Source organism: Corapipo altera, unplaced genomic scaffold (assembly GCF_003945725.1).
Source record: "Corapipo altera isolate COAL_440 unplaced genomic scaffold, ASM394572v1 49, whole genome shotgun sequence".
NCBI lineage: Eukaryota > Metazoa > Chordata > Aves > Passeriformes > Pipridae > Corapipo > Corapipo altera.
Window position 1 is genome coordinate 9,087,418 of NW_020884879.1, and position 9,324 is coordinate 9,096,741.

At 38.9% G+C, this 9,324-nt stretch overlaps 1 protein-coding gene across 2 annotated transcripts in view; it reads right to left on the bottom strand.

The window, feature by feature from the left end:
* RB1CC1 (RB1 inducible coiled-coil 1) overlaps positions 1–9,304 on the bottom strand; it is a 72,266-nt gene extending 62,962 nt beyond the window's left edge. The window contains exon 1 of one of the 2 annotated variants that reach the window (XR_003526891.1): positions 5,611–5,633. The gene's annotated coding sequence lies outside the window, so the exon portion shown is untranslated. Of the gene's footprint in view, positions 1–5,610; positions 5,634–9,255 lie in introns of those variants that run through there. The other variant, XM_027638608.1, reaches the window with a different exon arrangement.
* Positions 9,305–9,324: the final 20 nt, after the last annotated feature.

A 9,324-nucleotide genomic window follows, 5' to 3' on the forward strand; every position in this document is an offset into this window, starting at 1 on the left:
TACAGGTAACAGAGTGTCTCCAATATGAATCATAAGTGTTACCCTCAATTACAAGGGTCAGGAGTCTCACGGGACATCACCACAGAATTTCTGCCTGTCAAAAGGGCAATTCATCTGAGGCAAAGGCTGACAAGTCTGTCACATGCTTAAAAAGACTCAAGTGCTATTCCTCATTCACTAAATATCTTCTTGGATAACATCTCCCCTAAAGGGGAATATACCTTTATTACCTCTGGAGATAGAGAGTCAACTTTGGAGCACATTAACATGCTATGAAACTGTGCTTTATTTCCATATAACAAATCTTAAGGTTTCCCTTTGAGATGCTGCAACTCCTGTGATTTCACCTTTTTCTCCTCTCCTTTTAGAGCAGGATTTCCTGTTTCACTTCAACTTAGGCAACTGTATAACAGACCAGTGCAGAATGTTCCTTACAATTCATTATGTTTTCTTCTATAAACCTGTCTTCTACCTCCACTTCCTTTTTTTTTTTAGGTGCCCCTCTCAAAAAATGCTCTCTTGCTCCAACTTGCAGACTCCACAAAGTATTTTATAGCACATAAATCCTAGTATGAAAGGAAAATGAAAATAGAAATTGAAGCTGAATTTAATGACACTAAGACTTTTCTTCATGTTAGTTGTAAGATCCTCTCTAAAAGCAGACTTCAAGGAGCTTTCTTTCAACTGCAACCAATGCATCTAACCAGAAATATCTTAATTTTGCAGAAGATTACTGCCACCACCACCAGAAGAATAGAAAGAATGACCTCATTGTGAGGGTACACATTCTTTAGTAATGCTTTATGCAACAGAAATGGTTATGTTTCTAAACTACAATGCAAATGTATACCTTTTTCTGGATAACCAACTGTTGAAAGGAAATATGCTTTAAAAGGCACTTTAAAAACTTGAAAGAAAGACTAAAAAAAAAAAAAAAGAATCCTAAGCTATGTGATAAAGAAATAGTAGAGCTCCTTGCCACCCAACTGCAGAGAATAATTTCATCCCCCACTCCTCCAAAATAAATTTAACCAGAAGACCTCATCTAATCACAGAGATATATGTTATTGCAGGTGGAGATCCTATCTCCCATTACCATCTTATATCAAAGCCTATAAACTTCATGTTCAAGCCACACTGTAGTCTTAAAGAAAGACTGTCAACCCCTGACATCTGTAAGGTGCCATCTGGAGCTCTGTTTATACTGTGTTGAGATGTGCATCAGGCACAGAGGCGGTTACTTAATTACAGCAACTCCAACAGTCACTTTGTTGTTAGCAGCTCTCAAACTCAGCTGCTGGTCAGTAAAGTAAGTCTTTTCCACTCAACACAAGAAATAAGCTGCAATTCTGCAGAGCAACCAGGAAACATCCCTAAGCGCCTAAGTGGAATTTCAAAAGTCACTAAATTCAGTATTTCATAGTATAAGAGGTTTCTTTCCCCCTCCCCTTCCTTTAATATGAATCATTTTATATAATACTAACTTAATACTTGAGTTACACATCACCATCATATTCAACTCTGCAACTCTGAATTACATGGAAGCTCCTCCCTCAGCAATGTATGTGCCACAATACCTTCACAGATCCTCAACAACATCAACACTGAAACAGCCGGAGATCAAAAACAACCGCATCTGTGCAGGCAAGAAAACATGGTGCATTTAAGTGTAGCTTTGAAACTGGCATGGCCCAAAACAATGCAGCTTCTTACAAGTTCAGACAAAACTTACATTGTGAATTCTAGGAAAGCAAGAGTCTGAAACACATTCATGAGGTAACAAGCACATTATTAGACACTGTGTCATGACTCCATATGTACATAATTATAAAACTTGAGATCTGATGGTTAGCATCTATTTACACGGCAGGTTTCACTGATTTGAGGAGCTGCCAAAGCACAATCCATATATTAGATCAGACAAAAGTTTTTCTCCTTCAACAGTTAAACACAATTTTACCACATTTTTCAAAACCCCACATCTCTTACATGATAGAAAGTGAAACTTCTGTGCCTCAGTTAGCAGGTACAAGTCAGAAAACAAACCAAGGATTCCTGACAATCTTATTGCTAGGAAACAGCCCACAGCCTGTAGTATCCTTTTTCTTTCTTTCCTTTTTTTTTTTGTTTTGTTTTGTTTTTTAATTGATGGAAACAAGTCTTTCCACAGCTGTCTGTACCTCGGTTTTTGCGAAGTTAACTGAAGGTTTTGTCAGATTTTTCGGTTTTTAATGTATAATTTTGCCATTTCAAAGGCATTTGTAGCGTACAAGCCTCCCTCAAATTACAGAGATTAATACATTCACTTTGCAAAGAATGGTGCTCTTGGGTAAGTGGAGCTTCAGGTGGGTTTATTCAAGTTACTGACTGACTTCATACTGCTGGGAAGGTTCTCCCTCTAGACATATACTCTAAAATAATTAGCATGTAAAAAACTTACAGTATTTGGAAACAATTCTGCAAGAAACAGACAACAAAAATTCCTTTCTTGCACCAAACTCAGACAAGTCAGCACGAGTGCTTCTTCCACTAACACGCTCTCTCTGGTTAACCAAGACCATGAACACTGGTTAGAGAAAAGAGCACCAGATTTAGGAATCCCCTTCCTCAGCCAGTTTTCCTGCTCCTTTCCCTGCATCAACTTTCAGTGGTGCAACTGTCTATACTTCTCTGGAATAAACTGGATTACTTTCCTGTAACAAGTTAGAAACAGCTTACTTCCCCACGATACCAACAGCTCAAATTGATTCCCTGATCTGGTTCACCACACAGCTCCACAAACTGATAAACTTTAACTAAGGCTGGGAAGAGGCCAATGAATACAGAGGATACCAAACACTGGAACCATCATTCAAGAAGACAAGTAAAAATTTTCAGAAGGCATCACACTCCTAACTGCCCATGTCATCCTCAGTTACTAGTAGGTTGCTTATAAATGCAAACCTATTAAAAAAAAAAAAAAAAAAAAAAAAAAAAACCAGCATCCTCTTAAAGAGCAGGCTAAGACAACTTAAAAATGGGCAATTATTAGAGATGCAATTCAGGACAGAGTTTCTCAAAATGCAGTCTAAGAGGCCGCTCATCCTGTCCTCCCCTCTCTAGATATACCATTATAATGCTTTTTTCTCTTTTATGTAGAAAAGAGAAAACTCTTGGCCAGACCCACTTTAAAAGATGAAATCACAGAAATTAACACTGATTAAATGTCAATTATTTCACAGAAATGAAAGCACTACAGATAGAAAAGAAAGTAAAAGATTGAAAATAACGAAATGTAAGACAAGTAAAAGTCATTATGATTTAGTCTGACTGCCTACATAACAGTCTCAGGTTCTTCCTGAATTAATTTCTATTCATATGCAATCACCCTTTCAAATAACATTAAAGTTTTCCAGTAATAAGGAAATGCACCACCATCTTGGAAAAATGTTTGAATAATTTGCAACTTCCAAACTGGTTTCAAATTTTTCTTATCCATATGGATGTTTATAAATTTAGCATTTGAATTTCATGATCTAAAGATGAAATTTCTCAATTTTTTTAAAGTTACTTACAATTCACATGTCACCTATGAACTTCCTGCCCTTCATCAACATTCTTTTTTATTTCAGTGGTATCTGAAACAGGTAAGTACAGGACTATCAGTGAGATGCAGAGCCAATATAACCCCCAGCCTCTCTAGGAATACATATTCAGAAATCAAGTCTAGATTCTTGTTGGATGCCACATAATTACAAATCACCTTCAGATCTCTACTGGCATCAATTTGAAAGAAGATAACAGCAACATGTTCAGAAATGAAAAAGGCTGCAGGATGTGTTTGAAGAATATTGAATTGTCTCTTATCTCAAGAAAGTGTTTCCTAATTTTCATCTGCCCTTCTTTATCTTTCTGGGATATAAGTCTTTGCTAGTTTAAAACAGCTAACAAACAGCACTAATAAATCCCTCCATGGAATATTACCAACTTAAGAACTACATAACCTCACTAAAAAACAAAATAAAACTAAGAAAACCAACAAAAACCACAACTCACAGCAGCTGATGTAGTAAAACTGTACTCCTCTTTACCAAACCCTGGTTGTGCTGTATGCAGCCATAGTGTGCATGTGAAATTGTTGTTATATTATATTTGCCTTTTGAAATTTATAGGTATTTTACCACTAAGCCCTTCACATAAAACATACACGAAAGTTTACACGTTACCGCTCCCCCCACCCTTCATTCAGATAGAACTGAGAATTTTGAGTCATATTTTTAAACCGCTCACTGAGAATCAAGTCTCTCTCAATCAGCAGGCAACATGACTACTTGTAAGGAATATTTTTAAATAGACATATAAACTCATGCTGAGTTTACTAGTAGAATATTTGCAATATAGCATAAGCACAATGTATTAGAAGAGAGCTTCTAGTCCAGTTACACAATATACTCTTACATAAGAATTTCTGCTTCATTTGAATTTAATAAAAATACACACTCTGGAGGATGGAAGGAAAACTGTATGAATAAAAGTACCATTCTGTCAGCAAGAACTGTCTATCCTAAGCACAACTACAATAAATAAGGGTCAAATTTCCACACCTTTGACATACCAGCAGAGCTACTTGGCATCAACAAACTCAAAACAAAGTTTGAGATAAACCACTGACATTAAGAGTCTCTGCTATATCAGGAAAAAAACACCATTCAAACACTATAGAACAAAAAGTGCTGCAGCCATATCTACAACACACAGAAGAGCATATTTTACAGAATGCAGCATGAACACGTTCTACAAAAAAAAATAAAATAAAATGGCAGATAAGTCAGTTACAAAAGAGAACCTGAACACTAAATCAAAGTAAAATTTCAGAATTTATTAACAGCTACCTCAAATATTTATAAATTGGATCTCATCTCAGCAAAGTGCAACTCTTACAGAATTAATATTTTAGCTTTCCTAAGTGTTATGATTTTTTTAATTTGAATAATACAAGTAAAACTCTGCCTTTAATTAGTTCTTCAGTGCTGCTTTCTAACTCTAAAATACATATTGTTTTCAATCTGTTTGAAATGAAAACAGCATACTGGCCTGTCAAACACATCTTCAAGAATAATAATGAAGATTGATGTATCATACAGTTACTACTTCCACCTAATCCCTCCAAATAAAAAGACAATGCAACTGAAATACTGAACTCTCTATTTCACCACTACCACAACTTTCCTGCTTTCCTGAAAAAGCAAAAATCCAGTTGCACAAGTAAGTCTTAGGAGGTAAGAAAACATGAGCTATTTCCTAAGGAAAAAATAAAAGCATGTTCTGAAGTCAGAGACTCATTAGAACATTACTTAAGCAGAGCTGCTCTCAAATGCTTGCATGTCATTCTTATTGAGCCTATGGCATTACACAGCAAGACAGACACAGGACATTTGGAACCCGACTAGTCGACAAAGCAATTTTACATTTTACTTTCAATAAACAAGTAATCAACACATGTCAGAAAGAAATTCATACAGCACTGAAGCCTTTTCGCATAGAAAGCAGGCTACCAGATTCTACAACAGCTTATTTTCTAGATGCACAAACTAGCAGAGCTTTATATATAGCACATTGTAATTGTTTCACCTTGATACGATAAAGACAGCAGGCCCAGCTGCAAAATCTGTTTCCAAACAAAACTGTCAACATCTTGGATGGACACAAAAAATGACACTGAGCTGCTGCTGCTAGTTTAAGCTCAGAACCATGCTGAAACCACAGACTGCAGACCTGAACAACAAAAGAAAAAATACACAACTGGAGATGGATAGAAGACAAGCAACAATTGCTCTGACATCCCTGGTGTTTCTCCTGACCAGCCTCATCTCAAACTCTGAAAGAAAACGTTGTGTCAATAAATCTTTTTTGATATTTCTATCAACAATGTCCAACTATTGATATTAAGACACTATCTACATATTATTAAGAATTTAGTTATGCATGAATCCCATTAGAAAAGACAAAGTATACCCACTTCCAACCTTGGTTACAAATAGGGACAGAAAGAGCTGATACACGTCTATGATGTCTTCCACCTTCTCGTCTTCAACTGAATTCAAAATTAAAGAGTGGATCTGCAATATGAATTAACTCATAAATAGACAAGTGACTTTTGCACAATGACAGAATGCTAACTAGTTTACAAAAATAATTGCTAGCAATTTTTTTATCACCATTAATTATGCTGTAGGCTTTTGCAACAAAGAATTCATGTAAGGATCTTTCGACTTGTACACCAAAATCATTACTTTGACAAATCAGCTATAAAATAGACACTCTGTAATTCTTGGAATTAGATAAGCAATCTACATATTAGTGATATTTTTCTTTTTTTGTCTGTTTGGTATCAGTGCATTCAATCAGGTCCTGTAGTATAATACACTATTATGTAAGTTGGCATCTCATAATCAAGTGTTTGCTATTCAATAATACTGATTAAAAACTTTGCATCAGCATGCTAACTATTAATAGGGTCCTTGAAAGTAGTAAGGTATTAACTTTTTTTTCCCCTCCTCTTCAGAAACTGTTCATATATTGTCATTGAGTTGTGAACCAAAAATCAGGAGCACAACTTTCTTGAGCAACATTTCATATGCAGGAGACACGTGACTGCTTGGGTAGTATCCAAATGACTGAAGTAACTCGTGTGACAGCTGGGTACACACACTACAGTTTTTCATTTCAACTTGTTTCACTTTACCCCAACATGTGAATGCACCCAACCTGTGCAATATAAGTCTCAAGAGCCTCACATCACTTTGAGCCAGTCCTCCACAGAAACTAACCAATTAAAGACTTAAGAACGTACCGATGACAACATACCCTAGAGGACAACACACAGAAAAACTACTGTAACTGTCACTCTCTTATCAAAAAGAGCAAATCAACATGTGCTGCTCTCCTATCCCAAACATACCCTCAACCCCCTAATTAATGAGAATAACTGAAGTTCTAAGAAATGTACTAACAGTTTAGAAATTCAGTTTTTCACCTTAACTTCTGCAAGACCATGTAACCTTGGCTGTGTTCAGCCAACATGCAGGGACACACTGTTTTTTAAACAGACACCACAAAAGACCTCAAAATAACCCTTGCCCTCTTCTCCAGTCACAGCATAAGTCTGCTGCATACACTTCTAATTATAAATATAGTAACCTGACATGGGGAGAGACAGCCCATTGAATATGATCCCAGAGATTACTAACCCAAACCTATGCTGAGTACAAGTCTAGAACAATACAATAAAGCATAAGATAGATCACTATTCTACAATCTAAAAAACACACAGCTACTTGCACAAAGCATACAACAATAGTATACTCCCAAAGCACAGTTAGGTCTATCTTACAGTAATCCATTATCCCAAAAGATCCTGTTTGTATTTCTAGCTCTATAACTGGTGCAGCTAAGGTTCCTTATCCTGTGTTCTTCAACAATTTGTTTTCTTTACTACTCCCAACATAATAAAATACCACTTTGAGTTCCAGAGAGCAGTTACAATATGTAAAATATATCCCCTGCACTTTCATTTAAACTCAATGATGTTTAAATACCTAATTTCTTTCTTATTAATATCTGTTTCTTGGCACAAAAGTAGAGCACCAGATAACAGTAAGGCCCTTTCTTTATGTGCTTCATCTTTTAAAAGCTTCCTAAGGTACTACATATGAAACACTCTTCAAGATTACAACTTAAATATACTGTAGTAGTGCATATTTTCATTATTATTATGAAGTATTTCCATAGAGATGGACTTTTTACAAGGCTATGTATGGGACAGGACAAGGAGTAATGGCTTTAAACTGAAAGAGGATTGGTTTAGACTGGATATTAGGAAGAAATTCCTTACTGCAAGGGTGGTGAGACAACTAGAACAGGTTGCCCAGAGAAGCTGTGGATGTCCCATCCCTAGAGGCATTCAGGGACAGGTTGGATGGGGTTTTGAGCCACCCGGTCTCCTTCAAGGTGTCTCTCTGCCCATGGCAGGGCAGTTAGAGCTGGATAATCTATAAGGTCCCTTCCAACCCAAACCATTCTATGATTCTGATTCTGTTTATAGGGTCTAGTATTCCTCATAGTACTTCTCAGCTATATAAACTTCAACTGTAAGAAGCATGTTTTTCCATCCTCATTATTTCTCTATAATTACTAAGGTGTCTTTTACCATACCTCATACATTACCATCTTTTACAAACGCACACCTTCAGAAGTGTAAGTTCCTCCATATACCCAATGGCACAAACTAATTCTGACACACATTTATGTGAGCAGAAGGAAAAAAAACACAAACAGCTTAACCTTCTCATTCTTTCCCATAAAAAAACAAAGGTGAAAGCTTAAAAAGCAAACCACAAAAAATGGCTCATGACCAGAACATACCATGTAATTACTTCAGACAAAAAACAAATGACACAAGAGAAGAAAGCTAGGGCCATATGAGGTCTAAATTAACATTTCTGGGTTGGTTCTGAGTATCTCAGGAACTGACGTGACTTTTTATTTCCTCTCTACCTGACGTTAAGTAAGAAGCATGAGCATTACAAAGATCAGCTCATTTAATTCTCCCAGCTCTTATATTAGCAGTCCTACTTCTGGATCACTGGCAGCCAGTACTTTGGGGGTCAGTGAGAAAGAAACGCCAGCACTGGTCAAGACAACAGCCTGAAAGTCTACTGGAAAGCCATAAGAAGAAACCGATGGGAAAATCCAGCACACGACACATGCTTCCTCGGGAGCAGGAACAAGTAAACAACCGAGGGAAAGAAAGAACAACGTTTGTAAACACACGTCGCTTCTGCCGGCGCTCGCCCGACCGCCGCCGCCGGCGAGCACGGAGGCGCTGCCAGGCTGAGTCATTCCTTGTAGTAACTTCACCGCGAATCCCTCGCCCTGGCAGCGGAGCCCTGGGCAGGCAGGAGCACCCCGGCCTGCCCGGCGCTGCGGCTGGGAGTCACCGCCCCCCGTGCCCGCTCCCCCCGCCGGCTGCGCAGGGGTCATTCCGCGGCGCCGGCAGCAGCGGTGGGATCCCGGTCCTTCTGCACCCCCTCCCCGCCGCCTCCCGGCTCTTTGTCGCCCGCCCCACGGGTACAGCCCCGCGCCCAAAGCCGCGACCGCCGCCCCTCGCCAAGGCCGCCCTCCCGGTACCGGAGTCCCCGCCTCCCCCGCGGCGGGGAGGGGCCGAGCGGGGCGGCGGGGGGAGCCCGCAGCTCGGGGGCAGCGCTCCCCACTCACCGGAGGGTCCGGCGCGGGCAGCGCCGCGCATCCTGCGGCGGCCGCGGTGGCGGCGCGTCCCCCCACCCC